This window comes from Sus scrofa, chromosome X (assembly GCF_000003025.6).
Source record: "Sus scrofa isolate TJ Tabasco breed Duroc chromosome X, Sscrofa11.1, whole genome shotgun sequence".
In the NCBI taxonomy this organism is placed as follows: Eukaryota; Metazoa; Chordata; class Mammalia; order Artiodactyla; family Suidae; genus Sus; species Sus scrofa.
The window spans coordinates 85,528,820-85,550,003 of NC_010461.5; the positions used below are offsets into that span (position 1 = coordinate 85,528,820).

At 39.3% G+C, this 21,184-nt stretch overlaps 1 protein-coding gene across 1 annotated transcript in view; it reads left to right on the plus strand.

Moving 5' to 3' along the window:
• Positions 1-21,184, plus strand: part of IL1RAPL2 (interleukin 1 receptor accessory protein like 2) — a 1,116,804-nt gene that overhangs the window by 180,953 nt on the left and 914,667 nt on the right. The window lies entirely within an intron of this gene.

The following is a 21,184-nucleotide window of genomic DNA, read 5'->3' on the forward strand; positions in this document are numbered from 1 at the left end:
GAGGTTCCCAGGCTAGGGGCTGAATCGGAGCTGCAGCCACCGGCCCACGCCAGAGCCACAGCAACGTGGGATCCAAGCCGTGTCTGCAACCTACACCACAGCTCACGGCAACGCCGGATCGTTAACCCACTGAGCAAGGGCAGGGACCGAACCCGCAACCTCATGGTTCCTAGTCGGATTCGTTAACCACTGCGCCACGATGGGAACTCCCTAATACCCTTTCTTGAAATCGTGGCTAGTATTTAACTGTCCTAGTACAAGCATTGTACATACCACATTTTCGGTATATAATCACTTATGAGGGGAATAATGATCTATTTGAGTCATATTATATGGCTTAATGGTGATTATTACTATTTGAGAAAATATTTAGCATTTGCTTTGGTATGGTTCTTGCTACATGTGCTATGGGTCTCTGTTAGGTATGCTATGGAGTAAAAAGGCAGAACTTAAATTTTTTTCCCCTCAAAGGAGGTATGTTTGCATTTTCTGCAATTTGTAGCCTCATAATCATTTCTATATCCTAGACGTTGGTACTAAAATTCTTCTCCTCAGTGCTGATGGAACATGGTTCTGTATTCTACTCTGAAACTCTGAGAGAGCTTTCTTTGGGTACTGGTGCCCTAGACCTTCAGTTTTATGTCTCTCCTTTGCCAACACATACTATTTGCTGAAGTTATGGCCTTTCCATACAGCTCATGGTCATTCTCACTGTCATCCATACCTTTGCTCCTGTGCCCTACCTGCATGGAATGATTTCCCAAACCCCTTTAGCCTAGATAATTCTATCCCATCGATCCAGTCCCTCTCCTGCTCCAAGCCCTTAACAACTCTTTCTAGACCACACTGGGATGGACTGGGAGTTTGGGGTTAGTAGATGAAAACTATTACATTAGAATGGATAAGCAATGAGGTCCTACTGTACTGCACAGGGAACTATATCCAATCTCTTGGAATAGAACATGATGGAAGATAATATGAGAAAAGGAATGCCTATATTTGTATGGCTGGGCCACTATGCTGTGTAGCAGAAATCGACACAACATTGTAAATCAACTGTACTCAAATAAAATTTTTTTTAAAAGAATATAAGGCTTAATAACATCCACTTTTTTTGGAGAGCCCCTCACCCTCCAGGTCTAGCACATAACTGCTCTCCAGGGAGATGCTCAACAGATATGTAATGAGTTGAATCCTGTCCTTGGAAGCAGGACAACATGAGAAGACTCAATGGGAGATAAGAGGAAACAGTTGTATCATAATCTCATCACAATTATGTCTATTCAGGGAAAGGAAGAGGAACACATTTCAAGTCCTTACTAGCCATGTAAAGATAGAGCTGTCACTTTCTTCTGGTCAAAGGCAAGTGTGTGCCCTCAAACATCTGGATTTGAGAGACTGTAAAAGTAGGGTCTGTGCAAACAGTATTTGGAATATCTGAGCCTTTTTCTTTTGCCATCATTTCTCATGATTTCACCACAATTTGTACATTGTTGAGTCAGAAGGCCAGACGAATTTATGTGACATTGTTATTCAGTGCACTTTATTTTTTCATAAATTTAAGAGCAGTGGTTAGGAGGGTGAGTTTTCCCATAGACTCTGCATTTCAGGGCCTCAAATCTTCGTTAGGAGCAAAAACAATGAGACTGTATAAGTTGTGTTTGTTTTGAAACTGCTGGAAATGGCTCTAATATTTCAATACAGGATCTAGTTTAAATTCCTTCTGTTAGATTAGAGGCACTTAAAAACAAAACCCATGCAGCTGTGGAATATTGAAATATTTCCTGTGCATGTATTTGTAGCTGGCTTTCTGGAGAATTTTACCCATTAGCAAATCTAGCCAATTCCTTTTCAATTTCTAAGATTTAACTTTGCCTTTTCTTGTTGTTGTTCTATTTAGAATTTAAGACTATTTATTTCCCCAAGTTGTATTTTACTTAAGGAATAAAAACATTGAGTGACTTCAAAGCCTTTGTGAATGCCATGGGTAGCAGTGGATAAATGGAAAGTTAAATGCCTGGCATAGAGCCCGGAAGAAAGTCAGCAGTGGGACTGAGAAAAAGTTTCTGTTCTTCTTTGCCCCTGGTCTCTCAAACTCACTCCACCAACGAATCTGCAATGGAGCAGTCTCCCAATGTTTGAAAGGAGCCAAGTACCTCAACAAATAAAGGGAATGATCGTGGTGATTTCAAATTAATGTCCATCTCTTTGACATTTTTCTCCAAAGTGTTTTTTGGGTATATGGCTCAAGGAGATGGTTTTTATGATTTAAATCTGATTGACACCACTGCTGTTAAATGAAAACGTGGCTACTGGGTATTGAAATATAATTTTTTTAAATTGGAAATCAAAGAGCTTGTTAACATTTGTGCCTGTTTCCTGGGAAGTTCACACTGCTTTAAAATGAACATTGATTAAATGATGAACTGATTGAAGAGAGGCCACTTATAAAATTGGGGATAGAGATCAGGGGCAGTGGCAGCAATTTCTCTGCCAGCCTAGGAAAGCTCATTAATGAAACCAGAGGGATGGAGAATTCATGAAGGGCAGTGCCACAAATGATTGCTCCCATTACAATGAAATCACTAGGTCAATGGATGTTTTAAAGTGGTATTGATGATTTTATCCAGTTATACTATTGTGGAAGCTAATCTTTTTACTATGGAAAGAGTTTAACACAATGTGTTCTTTTAATCAGATGTTCATGTGCAATGGCATTTTATATGAATTATAAATGTTAAACAGTAGACTAAGTTGGATAAGTAATGCAAAGGAGGATGGCTTTCAAATAAAAAATTATAGAGTATCAAACATGATTATTAGCTAATTGGTAGCATAACATGCTTGTTTCCCTTGATCATATGTGTGCCAGACTGTGATATAGAAAAGCTTGGGGTTAAACCAGCACTGAGCATACTCTGTTGTCGCATCTGAGTGATCACAAGGGCTAGGATATCAGGACAAACTTGCCTCACATTTGAGGTTTTCCTCCCCACAAGGTGTGTGTTTATTCCAAGTCTCTGAAATGATCAACAGTGTCACCTTCTGGGTATCTTGTAACAGACACTACAGTTGGCGCAGGAAGTATCACAACAATCTTTTCTATCTGGAACAGTAAGGGAACTTTATAGCCAGCTTTCCCAGAGGTTGCTTTTTTCGTTGTTCTTGGGGCAACCTTGGGACGAAAGCAAGATCTGTTATCCATAAGTTGTAGGTTAGGATACCGAGGTGCCAAGAGGTTGGGAGTACATGACAAAGTCAAAATATGAACCTGGATGCTCTATCCCCAAATTCAGTTGAATTTCCATGATGCATGAGTACCGTGGATCACAGAATCTTTGTTAAAATTCTCAAGTTAGGGAGTTCACATTGTGGCTCAGCAGGTTAAGGACCTGACTAGTATCCATGAGGACATGGGTGTGATCCTTGGCCTCGCTCAGTGGGTTAAGGGTCTGGCATTGCTTGGAGCTGTGGTATTGGTCACAGATGCAGCTCGGATCTGGCATTGCTGTGGCTATGGCGTAGGTCTGCAGCTACAGTTCTGATTCAATCCCTAGCCCCGGAACTTCCTATGCCATGGATGTGGCCCTAAAAAGACAAAAACAAAAACAAAAACAAAAAAAACCCACCCAAATTCTCAAGTCAAATTTACATTGCTGGAGCTCCTGCTGTGGCTCAGAGGTTTAGGGACCTGGCATTGTCTCCATGAGGATGTGTACTCGATCCCTGGCCTTGCTCATTGGGTTAATGATCCCATGTTGCTATGCCTGTGGCATAGGCCTGCAGTTGCAGGTCCAATTAAACCCCTAGCCTAGGAACTTGCATATACCACAGATGTGGCTATAAAAATAAAAAAATAAAAGTAACACTGCTACCTCAATTTAGAGTCTTTTCTAGGTTTCTGCTTTTAAATGTCTGAAAAATGCATAGTTGGAAAAATAGTATCTGTCACCCTTCATGCCCCCAGCTAGTAAGAATTTTAAAAAGACAAACCCAAAGATTACTTTGCACTAAACCTAGCACAGACAGGCCTTGATTGAAGTAAATGCAATATACCTAAACTCATGCTTACAACCTAAATAATATACCAAAGAATTGCTTTAAACAGGCAATGCTACTAGTATATTTTACATTAAGAATTATCCGTCTTTAGAGGATTTGAGAGAAGCATATCTGTTATGGAAGGCAAAGTTCATCAATACAACCCAACAGTCAGGGAAAAGTGACAAATGAGATTTTTTTTTTGTTTTTTTGTCTTTTTAGGACTGCACCAGCAGCATATTGAGGTTCCCAGGCTAGGGGTCGAATCAGAGCTGTAGCCACCAGCCTACACCACAGCCACAGCAATGCCAGATCCAAGTCGCGTCTGTGAGCAACACCACAGCTCATGGCAATGCTGGATCCTTAACCCACTGAGCGAGGCCAGGCATTGAACCTGCGTCCTCATGGATGCTCATCAGATTTGTTTCCACTGAGCCATGATGGGAACTCCGACAAATGAGATTGTTGTTCAAACTCAATCTTAACTGCTGCTTGTGTAATTTTCTGCATATTTACAGTAAGGTAGCATTCTTCCCTGATATTCCCCCACAATTCACATCAATATGATGACAAATGATTGTGGATTTTTATAGCAAAATAGCATCTAACAGATTTATTTGGGAGTTCCCTGGTGGCTCAGTGGGTTAAAGATTTGGTGTTGTCACTACTGTGGCTCTGGTTACTGCTGTGACTCAGATCCAATACCTGGCCTGGGCACTTGTGCATGCCACAGTTGTGGGAAAAAAAAAAACAGAATTATTTGTGTATCCTTGTATTGGAGTGTGCAGGGAAATGTGTTACTTAGAAGGAATCTGATGTGAGAGGCCAGGTACCAGAGAGCTGCTTTCCATTTCTTTCCATCCAGCCTAGTTCTTGTTCAGGATGACTTATTTTCAGTGCCTTCCAAATGAAGCCCTAAATATTAAGTGACACAATGGAAAGACCCTCTTGTGGAAGTGGTTGGCTTTTAGAATGATCTTGAAGGAAATGGAGTCATTTAATGGTCATAGAGGAGTTTTTACTGTGGTACAACAGGATTGGTGGCATCTCTGGAGTGCTGAATGCAGGTTCAATCCTGGGACTGGCACAGTGGGTAAAGAATATGGCATTGTTGCAGCTGCAGCATAGGTTGCAACTGCAGCTTGTATCTGATCTCTGGCCTGGGAACTCCATATGCTGCTGGGTGGCCAAAAAAGAAAAAGAAATTGTCATAGGGGAGTTGGACCTAGTCCAGGAAAATGCCCAGATGACCATTTTGGGGGAAGATGGAGTAAGCCTTAATTTATTTATTCTACAAATATTTGCTGTGCTTTCATCATCTGCCTGGTACTTTCTAGGTGCCAAGTATATGACTGTTTAAAAAAAAATCTCTGCTCTCATAGGGCTTACATTTCAGTGGAGGAGATGGGCTATTATCAGGAAAAATGAGTAAAATGTATGATACAGAGTGTTAAAGTTGAAAGAGAGAAAATTCAAAGAAGTGGGATGTAAAGTGTGCTTGGGTGTGTATGTGCCTTTAGATAAAGATTCCAGTGAAAGCCTCACTGAGAATAGTGCCTCTAAAGAATATGAAGAAGCAAGACATGACCATACCTGGGGGAGAATATTCCAAACAGGTGAAACAGCAAATGCAAGGCCCCGGGGTGCAAGTATGCATGAGGTACTTGGAGAATACTGTGAGGCCAGTGAGCCCAGAAGTAAATGAATATAGGTATTGAGGAGAAGATCTGGTAAGAGAGGTAGCAGGGGTCTTGGGAGAAGGACAGAGGTCCAGAGTGGAAAGGGCCTTGTAGGTCCTGGTAAAGACTTATATTCAGCGGAGTGAATGGAAGATGAAGCATGAAGATCTAACTTATGTTTTATGTGAACATTCTTTTTTTAATTACTTAATGGATTTTATTACATTTATAGGTGTACAACAATCACAACCAAATTTTGTAGCATTTCCATACCAAACCCTCAGTGCATACCCCCACCCCCTAACCCGTCTCATTTGGAAATCATAAGTTTTTCAAAGTTTGTGAGTGAGTATCTGTTCTGCACAGAAGTTCATTGTGTCCTTTTTTTAGATTCTACATGTAAGTGATAGCATTTGATGTTGGTGTCTGTCTGACTGACTTCACTTAGCATGATAATTTCTAGGTCCATCCATGTTGCTACCAATGCCATTATTTCTTTCCTTTCAATGGCTGAGTGATAATGTCCATCAACAGAGGAGTGGATAAAGAAGATGTGGTACATATACACAATGGAATATTACCCAGCCATTAAATGAACTTTTTTTTTTTTTTTTTGGTCTTTTTGCTATTTCTTTGGGCTGCTTCTGCGGCATATGGAGGTTCCAAGGCTAGGGGTCGAATCGGAGCTGTAGCCACCGGCCTACGCCAGAGGCACAGCAACTCGTGATCCGAGCCACGTCTGCAAACTACACCACAGCTCACGGCAAGGCCGGATCGTTAACCCACTGAGCAAGGGCAGGGACCGAACCCTCAACCTCACGGTTCCTAGTCGGATTCGTTAACCACTGAGCCACGACGGGAACTCCTAAATGAACATTCTAATTGCAATGATTGTAACAGACTGAAGAGGGACAGAGCACAAGTAGACCAGCTTTGAGATAATCCTGGTGAGAGATGGTGGTGATTCCAGGTAGCAATAATCAGGGAAGAGTTCTCAAGAATTTCCGACAAATTTAATGTGGGCTACAAGAGAATGAAAGGAATCAAGGTTTTTGGGGGGGTCTGAATAAGTAGAAGGATGGCATTGAGTGTTTAGTGAGATGGGGAAAACTGAAGCAGGCTGCTCGGGGAGGGTGGCAGACATCGGAGCTCAGTTTTGAGCATGCGTGGCTTGAGATGCCTATTAAACAGCAAAGGAAAATGTGTAGGATGCTGATGTATGAGTCTGTATTTGAAGGAGACATTTTGCTGGATATATGTAAAATTGGAAGTCACAAGCAAATAGACTGTATTTAAATCTATGAGATTGGGTGAGTTTACCTAAGGAATTATCAGACACAGATAAAAGGAATAGATCTGGCGACAGGAGGAAATGAGTTATGAAATAGTATGCATAGAATAGTCTCTTTTCTTGGGAAAAAGTGTTTTTAGAAAGAAGCATAGAAGGATGTATAGCAAAATCATCTCTGGGTACTAGGAATATTGGTGATTCTCATTTTAGTCTTTTATATCTTTCCATATTTCCCACATTTTCTTTGGTGAAAATGGATCGCTTTTATAACTAGAAAGTGGAATGGAAAAATAAACACTATTCAGAAGACGTTTACCTAGAATTGTTCTCCAATGTCTGACATAAATGTTTTATTTGTGTAAACACCCCCACACACTTGCACACGCACACATGTACACTCACAGAGAAAACAGGATGAAAAAAAACTTATTCAAATCAGAGTATATATGACATGACAGGAGCTTGCTATCAGATGCTTCCGTCCTTACACAGAGTTCAATTAACCCAACTTGATAAAAATACATCTGGACAGTAAAGAATATGATGACCTGGGGACAGCTCAACCCAACAGGACTACATACAACCAGAATAGACTGGGACCCTTGGGGCTGAGTCAAAATCACATTCTTTGGGAAAAGAGAATTAACTGAGCCCTTGTTCCACTCTTTCATGACTTTCTCTTTCCTGAAGGCCTTTTGCCTTCTCCCTCTAGCAGTTCCCATTCAGGAAACAGGGTATCTGCTAGTTCAGCAAGCCACTCTGAAATGTTAATAACTTATTCTTGACCAATTTTTCACACATAGGAAAGTGCATCATCTTACCATCTTGAGTTTTAAAGTTCAGATACTTTCTATATTTTTTCTCCCCTTTCGGACGCAAAAACTCTGTTGCACAGTTCTCTTTGCATTCCCTTCCTCTCCCCATTTGATGATAATAAGGATTTCCCCCCACCTTTCCTGATGGTGATTCAGACGTAGCTAAAGGGGGCTTTTTTTCACACATCTTTTGGAAAAGGGAAAGAGTCAGTGTTTGCCCTGAGGTCAGACAGAGAATATTTTAGCTAAGATGCAGGATGGTTAATGCAGTTATAAGTGACTGAAAAAGGAATTGTAATGGAAAAGACATTTGCATTTTGAGCTGTAGCATTTGCTGCTATGAGTGTTAGCACTTAGTGAAAAGTATGTACATGCATGGGAAGAGTTTAAGCAGAAAGTTGGTACAGAAATTTATTTTTGCATATGCCTGTCTTTCCATTAAGTAGTACTGTAATACTCTCCCTGATGATCTGATGATCTATTTTACTTCTTCCTCTTCCTCCTAAGAGTGTCCTGACCAATTCCAAAGTGTTCATGGAACAAGTGAGAAAGGTCACTCCCTTTTCTAGATTCCAAAAGATAGACCAGAATCCCTCCAGTGTTCTATTAATTTTGGTGATTTTCATCAAAGTTAGAAGAGCAGAGAATGTAATTTACATTCATTCCCAGTCTTTTGCTCTGACATACATATCTCTCTCTCTCATACACACACACACACACACACACACACACACTTTCTCTCTCGCTCTCTCTTACAGGCTTCTACCTTTACATTCTATTATTAATTTTGTTGAAATTAGACCAACAATGTAATCAAATGCATCGTTATAAACCTTTTGCCTAAAACCAGACATAGGATCTTAAAACCCCAAGACCTAGGCTCATTCTATAAGATCCTACATCTGGTTTTAAGCAAAAGGTTTATAACGATGCATTTGATTACATTGTTGGTCTAAATTCAACAAAATTAATAATAGAATGTAAAGGTAGAAGTGAGTGTGCGTGTGTGTGTGTGTGTGTGTGTATGAGAGAGAGAGATATGTATGTCAGAGCAAGAGACTGGGAGTGAATGTAAATTACATTCTCTGCTCTTCTAACTTTGATGAAAATCACCAAAATTAATAGAACACTGGAGGGATTCTGGTCTATCTTTTGGAGAATAGACTTGTGGTTGTCTGGGGTGGTGGAAGGGAGTGAGATGGATTGGGAGCTTGGGGTTAATGGATACAAAGTGTTGCTTTTGGAATGGATTAGCAATGAGATCCTGCTATGTAGCACTGGGAACTATTCTAGTCATTTACGATGGAGCATGATAATGTGAGACAAAAGAATGTATACATATATGTGTAACTGGGTCACCACGCTGTACAGTGGAAAAAAATTGTGTTGGGGAAATAGCTGTAAAACTAAGATCTAAGTGTAAATCCTACATCCACCATGTACTAGCTGAGCAACCATTGGCAAACCACTTAAGCATTTATTTGATGCTAAAGCAGTGTAGCACTTTTTCGGATAGCAACCAGTAAAATGGGCATTGAAGTCAGATAGACCTTGATTCAAATCTACTACTTGAATGACTTAAGTTGCTTATTGTTTTAGACTCTATTCTCTTGCCTAGGGTATTGGAATAATACCCTGTTTTTTTTTTCCAGGGATTTTTGTGAGGATTAAATAAGAAAATATTGACAATGTGCCTAGGACCAGTGTTTGGGGCACAAGATATATTACATTTTGTATCTGTCATTACTATTGTTGTTGTTGCTCTGCTCCTTTATAGTATAAATATTCCCTGACCTGTGACAAGCAGTAGGTTTTCACTAAGTCAAGCCAAGCCTATAGCAGGAGAAAAAAGGTTGGATTTGTAAGTCAAGCTATCAGTTAAACAATAGTTATAACTAAAATGAATGAACTGGAAGAAAAATTTGAGAGGAAGCTAGAAGACTCTCATTCACTTGTAAGTAGAGCAATTTAAAAACTTTTGTGTGAGAAGTGAGAGAGTAAAACATCATCTTTTTGCCATTGAGAGAATGAGTATGGCTAAAATTTTTCTTGGGGCAAAAATAAGACATTGTACATCACGAACATAATAGTAACTTGTCTGTTTCTATAAGAAGTCTGAATATCCCACACTCATTTTCTCATTTTGTCTTCATTTTATATACTCTGACCAGGTTGGATAGCATAATAGTTAGTAGCCTGGACTTTAGAGCCAGATAGCCTGGGTTCAAGGTCTAACTTTGCTACCTACTAGCTACATGACCTTGGGAAAACCACTTAATTGCTCTTATTCATTTGTAAGATGGGGATGATAGTAATAATGTCTGCCACATAGAGTTGTGATGATTAAATGAGTTAAATATGGTAAAGTGCTTTGTTACAAGTATTTGCATCAGTGGTATTGATCTTAGAGACCTCCATTCCCCCCATGCTTTCCTAAAAATATTTGTCCTCTGGGAGTTCCTACTGTGGCACAGTGGGTTAAAGATCCAGCATTGTCACAGCTGTGGCATAGGTTGCAGCTCCAGTTCAGATTCAATCCCTGGCCCAGGAACTTCCATATGCTGTGGATATAGCCAAAAAAGAAAAAAAAAACCTATTTGTCTTCTGTTTCTGAATGACTGGCAGGGCTATTCCCTGAAAAATGCTGCCTATTCATGGAATATCATCTTGATGAACTATTTCAAAGCTCTATCAAACTCTTTCCAATGATTTAGTGACCTACAGAGGCTGTTCCAGTCCTGTTTTTCAGCCAGGCCTTGTTTTCTTGATAATAGTTGTGAAGGGTATACTTTGATATGGTCAGAGGAATCTTGCCTTAGCACTTATTGGTCTTTTAACTGGAAATCAAACCAAAACAACATTTTATGAAGTATTTGTAGTAGTCCCTGAAAATCAGCCTTTCATTAAGAGGAAAGGGATTATGGAAAGCAGTTGGCTCAATTGCCCTACTGAGATGGGGACAGGCTGCCTTAGAGGACTGACCCCTTCCTTGATGTTAGAGATTCTAGGCCCTGTTTCAAAGCTTAAGAGATTTAAAGGGAAGGGTAGAAATCCTATGATGTCCCCTTGGAATAATTTGTGGTCTTTCCTTCCTTCCCTCCTTCCTTTTAATTAACATCAAATAGAGAACTGTCCCTTCCAGATTCTATTTCCATTGATTTTTTTTAATACTTTTCCCATTGTATGGCATCATCATCATGATTAACATTATTGGACACTTTGGAGTTCCTGTCAATGGCACAACAGAAACGAATCCTAGTAGGAACCATGAGGTTTCGGATTCCATCCCTGGCCTTGCTCAGTGGGTTAAGGATCCAGCGTTGCCATGAGCTGTGTTGTAGGTTTCAGACGCGGCTTGGATCTGGCATTGCTGTGGCTCTGGCATAGGTCAGCGGCTACAGCTCTGATTAGACCCCTAACCTGGGAACCTCCATATGCTGTGGGTGTGGCCCTGAAAAAGACAAAAAAAAAATTATTGGACACTTAATATATACTAGGCACTCTTCTTTTTTTTTTTTTTTTTTTTGTCTTTTTGCCATTTCTTGGGCCGCTCCCGCGGCATATGGAGTTTCCCAGGCTAGGGGTCTAATTGGAGCTGTAGCTGCCAGCCTATGCCAGAGCCACAGCAATGCGGGATCCAAGCCGTGTCTGCAATCTACACCACAGCTCATGGCAACACCGGATCCTTAACCCACTGAGCAAGGGCAGGGATTGAACCCGCAACCTCATGGTTCCTAGTCGGATTTGTTAACCACTGCGCCACAACAGGAACTCCTACTAGGCACTCTTCTAAGTGCTTTGCATGTGTTGGCTAATTCTCATTACCCTATGAGGTAAGTATTGTTGTTTTTCTCACTGAAGAACAGAGAGACAACTTGCCTAAGGCCTCTTAGCTGGTAAATAGTATAGCCAAGGTTCAAACCTTTGGAGCCCATTAGGTTAACCAGTGATATCACCCTCAATAGATATATATATGAAAAGATGACACAAATTAACCATTATTTTCAGGCCAAAGTCCATTTTTAAATTTTTAATATTGGGGTTGATTTTGCACTGAACAACAATCTATCAGATGGTATTAATTGACCAAAGTTATATATTTGCAAGATGACTGGCTAATGCTAGGCTTATAGAATGTTGCCCTGGAACTGATGTAGCTGGACATCAAATCAGTGACCTTGGCAGGTGATCATTGGATAGAGAATATTAGCTTGCTAGATGTACCCTACTGTGTTTTTAATCTCCCCAGGGTTCATCTGGTAGTTTCTATAGTGTGAGATACATTTTCAAAAAATTTTTTGAAAACTAGTACATTTCAGAAAATTACAACCAGTGAATTTCTGGGGGCCATCCATCAGGTACAACATCAAATGCTGATTTGTCACTGACTGGCAGGCTCTTTGCTTGACCATTTCAAAGAATGAGAGGACTCCCTCAGTTTTTATGTGGTTGGTGTGTCCCTGGAAATTGATTTATGTTCTTGTTGCAGTTTCTTTTACATGTCATCTTGGCATAATGTCTTTGACTAGAAGGGGTATTTTTCTAATGTCTCTGCTTTAATTTGGAAACAACCAATCTGATGTTTTCCAACTTATCTCCAAAATGGAAAATACATGTGCCTAGGAAAGTAGGGGTTTCTACTAAAAATGCTGACACAGTCTCATTAACGCTGAGGTTTTGAACAGTGTGCCATTCAGTAGAGTAGTATTTTTGTGTCCTGTGAAATACCAAACATCTGCTTGCAATGAACATATTTAACACCTTCTGGTTTTCTTTTCTGCTAAGCTGAATGCACCTGGGAACAAGCGAAACCTTAGATAACACAGGCAAAAAGTTTGAAACAAGCCGTCTTTATTTGAAAACCATTTTGTAAGCATATTGGAGTCAGAACTCAAGTTGCAAACATCATTTAAAACAACAGGGTGGCAAGATACCTTTGAATGGCAGAGCCTGCCTTCGGTTCTAAGAGCCAGCAACAGGGCTGTGAACTAAGGGTGGTTAATAAGAATAAAATAAGTGACAAAGAAATACTCTATGATTAAATCTAAGAGGAAAACTTTATTCCAAGTTTCACAATAGAGGCCAGGAGTCAGAATCCAGAGTAGACGTCAAAGCCCATGTAGACACAGTAGTAGGAGTGATAAAAGGAAAGAAAGACACGTATGTGTTATTACTGGAACACACACGTATGTGTTATTACTGGAACCGAGTAACTTGTCTCCCTGCTTTCATCTCTTAACCCACCTTAATTATTTGCTACAATGATGCTACCAGAATCCTTCCTGAAGAACATAGCAAACAAAGACTTTTCCCTATTACATCCAGTGTTTCCTTGTAGCCTGCTGAGAAAGGTATGAGCAGCTACTGCTTATTTTTATTTTTTATTTTTTGACAGCCACATCTGTGACATATGGAAGTTCCTGGGCTGCTGGCCTAAACCACAGCCACAGCAACACTGGACCCAAGCCACATCTGTGACCTATGTTGCAGCTTGCGGCAATGCTGGATCCTTAACCCACAGAGCGAGACCAGGAATCAAACCTGCATCCTCACAGACAACTATGTCAGGTTCTTAATCCCCTGAGCCACAATGGGAATTTCCTTTTGTATTTTTAGCTTCTTTAAGGTTTTCATTATCTGAACCCAACCAACTTTCAGCCTTTTCAAATACTATTCCTATCCCTAGACACCCCATATTTATGTTCAGCGGTTCTAAACTGGGAGTGGTGAGGTTTGGAGATCTCTTGGGGTATTTTGGGTTGTCACACTGAGTGTGAATGATAAGGGTGTCTAGTGGTTTGGAACCAGAGATGTCTAGCAAGTGAAATATATCCTCACCATTTCAACAGTGTCGCACCAGAAATGCCAGGAGCACCCTTGTTCAGAAACTGCAAGCTTCTAGCTAAACTGGACTGTTTTCAGGTCCAAAATGACTCATGCTTTTCCAGTTGTACATACATGCTTCTTCTCTTCCTTTTCCTTGCCTCATTTGCCCCTTTGTTCATCTTTACCTGTTGTATTCTGAACAATCTTCAGAGCGTAGCATTTCCATTGCAGCTTTTCCAGATCTCCACTGAGAAGTAACTTCTACCTCCTCTTTCCTCGAGTTGTTGAACATACTGTGATGTAGCAAAGTACCAATATGAGAATCAGGAGACCCCAGATTTTGCCCTAGTAGTGCCATAACTGAGTATACAACAAGGAGCTTTAGTTTATTCGTCTGTAAGATGAGGATGTTAAAAAAAAGGAGGGAATTGAACTAGACATTCCTTAAGGTTCCTTTTTCTGCTAACTTTCTATGGGCCTTTTATTATATATCTCACTTTATTTTAATTATAGACGAGGACATCTTTAGATTCCTCAACATAGTACTTTGTGTATCATGTGCCTCAAACAGTTGTTGACCTCACTAATCCAGAGGACTTTATATACTGCTTGCATTTTTGTTGAAGAAGGCACTGGCCATTGACTGTGTAATGCTGTGGTATTTAATCCAGGAAATGTGCATGTGTTGGTTAAGAAAAGGGCAAGAGTCAGTTTTCTGAGGTCACTTAAAAAGGCAGGGAAGAGCTGTATTGGGTAATTATTTGCTTGGGTAATTATTACTATTCCTAAACCTATATGAAAAGATGACATGCATTTAATGAATGCTAAAAAATGTGGTGGATTTCTCTTTTTGGGGAATAATACATAGACAAGTCTTCTTTGACGAAGTAGCAATAATTATAAAAGATATATCATGTAGGTTTATAATCCTATTGTCTGAAACAGGCTGTTTGTTCTTAAAATTAGAAGTTTATAGGCTTCAAACGTGTTCAACTGGCACTTGCCTTGATATAAAAGTTCCCTTAGAGATTGGCTGGAATCACAATCATGCTATCCAGATGTGCTTTCACAGCTGTGAATCTGCATTATGATGTATGAGCATAATGCAAAGGACCTAGTTAGCCTAAGCTATCCCAGATGCAGGGTTTTTCTTAAGCCTTTCTAAAGGGTTGTCATCATGACTTAGTTTCTGTTTTAATCTCAGAACTGCCTCAGCTGTTAACTTGGTGAAGCCAATCTTGTTAATCAGAAGGTATTTCTCTCCTGTTGCCACTTTCATTGAAAGATTTGGACACATGCTGAGTCATTGCTGCCCAGTATTTCTTTTTCTTTTTTCTTTTCTTTTTTTCCCCTTTTCTTTCTTTCCTTTTCTTTTTGTTTTCTTTTCTCTTTTCTCCTCTTCCTTTCTCTTCTCTTCTTTTCTCTCCTCTCTTCCCCTCCCCTCCTCTCTTTCTCTCTTTTTTTAATAAGCCATATGAATGTATTATCTAATTTTCATGACATCCAGGACTATTATTTGCCCAAAACCAGTCATCTACCTTGAGGCAAAAAGGCGAGTTAGGTAGGCTTTTAGCACCTCTTCTTCCTATTCCAGGTTTAATGAATAACCTTTTTAATTCATGGGGTTTCTGTTTTCTTCATTTCTACCTGTTCACAGAATAATCTTAGCCCTTTCTCCACATTGTAACACATGGTTTAGAGAGGAAATGCTAGAGTCAGGATTCATTCTAGCTATTCTGCCTCTGGAGTATATGATTTTGATCATTAGCCTCCACTGGAATGACTGAGATTGGGGGTTTGGGATACAAAACTGATGGCCAAATGGGAAAGACTCTTGGCCTCTCAATCTGTTTCAACCACTGAATCTTCACTTTAATCTCCTTTATATATTAGATTTTAGCATGAATAATTAGTTGAAAAAAGAAGTCCTCTGCTAAAAATGTAGAAAACTATTAATAGGTTGTAGACCTAGGCCTACTGTGCGGAGAGTGTTTGTGGAAAACTGAATGTTGGAAATAGAGCTCTTGTTTACTTATCCTTGCAGGAAGCATACAGGTATGTACTGCGTTGTTTTCATTTTTTTTTTTTTTGCAACCTTATGGGTGGGCAGGTAGATAAGTGGCCAAAGTCCCTAGAATAATTAAGAAGGACCAAGATCCTACTGAAAATGGCAAAAATACCTTGCATAAAATACTAAATGGGTTTCTCATTCCAATAAGTAACTGGTATCATTGATAGTAAGGTACTTTCAGGGGACTGGAAGATAAAGGAAGCTTACCCCTCTAACTGGGAGTAGGGCTGAGTCTCTTGCTCTGTATACCTGCCATCTGTGTGTAGTAAGTTTTGTTTGTTATCCACACCGTTGGAACTAATATCCTTTCCCTATTTGTGTTGAGTATCTTTCTGTTAACCCTGTTACCGTCCCGTTTCAAGATAAGAGGTGTACAAGTTAAGAAGCTATATGATGAGAAGGTATTTGCTAGTCAAAATGTTGACTCCAGTGTCAAGGCCAAGAAACAAAGAAGGCTTTTGGTAAAGCCCCATTGGAGGTCCCATTGCATCTGGAACTCTATTCTAACCAGAGGAGCTATCATGGAATTCTGGTCCTTGGGCTCACCAGAATTACCATATTTTATCCCATAGGACACAGCCCTCCTTACCAGTTCTATACATGTTAATGGTAAATAAGGAGTTGGAAAAGATTATTGTAATTTTTTTTAAAATAGTATGCTGAAGTTTAGCCACTATTGTAGGGAATATGGAGTGAGAGTGCTGCCTTTCACAGTCGTAGGTGTGCAATAAAGAAGCCAAATAAGAGTCACTTCCTTCAAGGCAGGAGTTTGGTTTGATATAATTCTCTGTACAGGTCCCTACATGTTATACTCAGTGAGTGATAAGGAAATGCCAAATAAGAATAACTCAAAAGGACAAATGACATTAACCATCTCATATTTTAGAGAGCAACTTAAATCCCCAGGAAGTTTGATGTAACACTTATCATCTCCAACCACCATCACCATAGCAACTACAATTTATCAGGTACTCTGTTAGGTACCATTTATAAAACCATTTAATTATCACAGCCACCCTATTAGACTCTATTTTGATCTCTACTTTGTTGATAAGGAAACTGAAGTTTAGAGTAATTAACTAACCTGCCTATGGTCAAACAACTAGTAAGTGTCAGAGCCATGGTTCAAAGCCAGAGAATCTGATTCAAGAACCTATGCCTTAGCTATTGTCCTGTGCTGCATTCTGTTATAAGCAGGAATGCATTGAGGAGGCCCACCTATTTTGATCACCATCCAAGGAAATGTAGACTTCTGAAATGCCCAAATAAGTCATTTGAATATTGCCCTTCTCTGTATGTTTAAGGAAACTGTTCTACAGAGGGTCATGTATATTTTGAGTGTCTTTTTATAATCCAGGGAGAAAGAAAAATATCCTCATGGTCATGGCTTCTTTCTACAGTGTCTTGAAGTTTTTACTTGTTGAAAATGCTACATTCTGAAGAAATTCTGAGCTATATGATCTCCTAAATTTAACTTTTAAACTCAGGCTGTAATCAGTGTAGACTTACTCCCACACACTTTTTATTTTACCAACTAGATCTCCCCTCCAGGAGAGTGTCAGTCTCAGGGCTGTTGAGCAGAAGCCCAGTGGAAGGTGGCCCCAGTGTTATTTATCAGTGTACAGGCTACAGAATAAAGTGTATGTGATAATTGATTCACTCTTCATCAGTGTTTGAGGACTGATAACTCAATTAGCATGTCGGATACAGACCATATCTCTTTCAAAAAGTCGTCAAAGGTGATTTTGTATTTTGTACTAGAGGAGGTGTGAGAGGTGTTTCTGGTTGTTGTATTTTATGAAAAGTTCTTATTTCCTTTGACTCTTCGCTGCAGAAGTAGTAGTGTTACCTTAATAGTTGGGTTTCTTTCTTCTTTGTAATTTATGTGTTTTAAAAAAGCATGGCAATATTTTTGAAGTAGACAGATAAAGAAATAAAAATCTAAAGCTCATAGCTGAAATAACTTTGATTCCCATTCCCCAGCTGAGAGAGAGTGTGTGTTCAGTTGATGGTGACAGAGTTGCACATGCTCAGTAGCAGATAGTGACCCGATTGAGGGAGGGGTCAAAGGAGTCATGAGGGGAAGTTTGGTCCAGGTTTGGGTTATAATTTTAAGACAGTGGTCTACAAATGATTTTGACTGGGCATAAAGATCAGAAAAAAAAATTTCTGTATGCACATGCCTCTGCAAACATATTGTGTAAATAATAAAACACACAAAAAATTAAGGACATTTAATGTGTTTTTTTTTTCCTTTACCCTGTGGATCTCTTTTATAAACACAAAGTAACTGCGCTCTACTTTGAAAACCAGTGATTTAGGAGTTATACTTTGTGTGACCCTAGGCAAGTCTCTTAGCTGATCTGGACCTCACTTTTTCAAATGAAAGGGATAGACAAATTAAAATGCAATTTTTAGTTTCATTTTATGCTTATTATATGAACTTGTTTTCCTAGAGTGTTCCCTGGACTTTAATCATTTTTTTTCAGGATAATTTAAGCTGCTTTTTTAGTTGCAGTTTAAGCCAGATTATTACTGAAGAATGAGGACACTATTGTTCCAATTAGAAGTCTTTCAATGACATTTTCCCCTTCGTATTATATGCCTAACTATTTTAATATGGCCAAAATATTATTTACTAAGGTAAGTATCATGATTTGCCCCATGTGGTGTTTTTATTTCCATTGAGTCTCTTTCCTCTGTTCTTTGTTAAACCACTTAGAGATGCTCATTGATACTGTTGTATGTAACAACTGAAGTTTATTTTAAGACTTAAAGGTATTATATGGAAGACCATTGACTCATCAAGAATTAAAAAGTAAAGCTATCAATTATTTTAGTTAACTGGTTACTCGCTGAAAATAAATACTATCTTATTAAAAATAATCTGAGCTTTAGCAGACATGTTTATAAGATCCATTTTTGCTACAGTTTCCACATACTTAAAGCACAGAGAAATATAATTCTTGCTTTCTCTATAAAATACAAAATCCAATGCAAATATTAAATTTTCTTTTCTAATGTCCATACCCTCTGGACAGTAGACAATAAGCAATCTTGTGCATGTTTCAATATTCAAACCAAGGTAATTGCATTTATGTTATTGTGTAAATAACTAGGTTATTTTATAGTGGTCTTCTGAATTTTTAAAACCAATCCCTGCCCTTCACATGACCATTATGAAGGCATTGTGAAAACACTTCAGTATACCACGGGAGGTACAATTTTCTTGTCTTTAATCAGTAGAAGATATCTTGAGTTTATGGAAGCAAGAAAATGACAGTATGTGTGCCTCTCCCTTCTCATATCCATATAATAATGTTGTTATATTTACATTCAGCTATTTTCATCTGCAACCATGTGTTTCCTTGATTGAATTCTTAGATGGTTTTTATTTGTGTATATTAATTGGGCATTGATTATTTTGCCACTCAGAATTCATTCACCTTGCTTTTTGAAACCATACCTTTATTTACTCTTTGTAGATCACATGACCCTTCCACTTTCAGCCATGTGCTTAGAGTAGGCTCATGATCTAGGCCTAAGCCAATTAGTCTTGCATTCCCCTAAGGCATCAATTATTAGTTTAAGAATTATTAGTTGCATTCCCCAAGGCATCAATTATTAATTCAAGAGAGAGGTTATGGTGTTATCAATGGATTTAGAGTTGTATAAGTCTAAGTTCTTCAGTTGCTATTGCCATCTTATGTCCGTGACAGACAAATATGAAATGGATGGGCTCTTGGATACTTGCTTGAGACATCAATGTAGATCTGTTTACCTGGAATTTTTCATTACATGATCCTATAATTTTTTTTTCTTTTTAGGGCTACACTTGTAGCACATGGAAATTCCCTGGCTAGGGGTCAAATCAGAACTATAGCTGCTGGCCTATACCACAGCCATAGCAATGCAGGATCAGAGCCACATCTGCAACCTACACCATGGCTCATGGCAACACCAGATCCTTAACCCACTGAGTGAGGCCAGGGACTGAACCCGCATCCTCCTGGATACTAGCTGGGTTTGTAAGCCACAATGGAAATTCCCAAAAAATTCTTTTTTTTTGCTATTTCTTGGGCCGCTCCCGCGGCATATGGAGGTTCCCAGGCTAGGGGTCTAATCGGAGCTGTAGCCACCGGCCTACAACAGAGCCACAGCAATGCGGGATCCGAGCCGCGTCTGCAACCTACACCACAGCTCACGGCAACGCCGGATCCTTAACCCACTGAGCAAGCGCAGGGACTGAAACCGCAACCTCATGGTTCCCAGTCGGATTCGTTAACCACTGCGCCACGACGGGAACTCCCTTTTTTTTTTTTTTAATTTAAGCCACTTAAGAGTTCTATTTTCTGTCATTTGCAAATAAACACATCTAGTTGGCCATTCGTGTCCAATACAAGTCAAACGCCTAACTTTGTATAGCCACTCACAGTGCCAAAACTTTCAACATAAATTGGAGGGGAGAAAAAATACAGAAAAGGACAAACAAGTTTAAGTGCTGTGTCATGGATCAGCAGAATAGGTTAAAAGAGTCATATTTTTTTCTCTTTACATGGTAATTTGTTCCCAATACTTAGTGACGATTGAAGGCAGAGCACTAGGCACTGGACATTCAGAATGGAAAGATAATTCAACTCTGGAGTTTACAAAGTAGTGAAGAGATTGTTACATAAGCCATAAGTCAATGACTTCAACACAGCAAAGACCTGCCTGGGGAACAGATGGATGTTGGAGACATCTACCTAAGATAAGAAATTTGAACTCTACTCTGTAATGTGAACACCAGGCAGCCAAAGGAGAAAGAAGACTGATGCAAAGGAAATAAGACAAAGTATGCTCTTTAGGAATTTCTGAGCTTTGAAATTTCCTTATGTAGCTACTGGCCAGTGGTGATAGGGATTTATATTGGAGGAAAGTTTTGTGCATGATTAATTTAAGTACTTAGGTTCCCGAGACAGTAATTAATGGGCTGATACTTCTATTTAAAAATGATGCCAGCACCCAGATTTGGGTCAGAATGATAGAGTGGAATTTAGCTTCTCCTTAGAATCCAAACCACATTATCTAAATGTGTATTTGTGCCTCCAGTGGGGTGCCATTGCAGCACAAAGAATATACCACATATGTGATCTCTGCCCTAAAGGAGGGTAAAATCCGAAATAGCTACTTTGATAGGAATCAGAGGAGTGGGATTAAGGAAGAAAAATTTATAAATTTCATTGAGTAACCTTGAAACTGTTTCATTGATGTGTGACTAGATATTTACCTCATTTGCAAGTCATGGATAATGAATGTGTTGTGTAGAATGAAGAGCAAATAAAAGTTCATTTGAGCAGGGAATAGGCAAGTATCTTTAAAGTTTTCAGGTGTGGAATATAGTAGTCTGCTAGCTTTCTCTTCTGCTAAAATATGATGCCGTGTTTTCCTCCTCAAGGAGGAATGTCAGTTATTTGTTTGT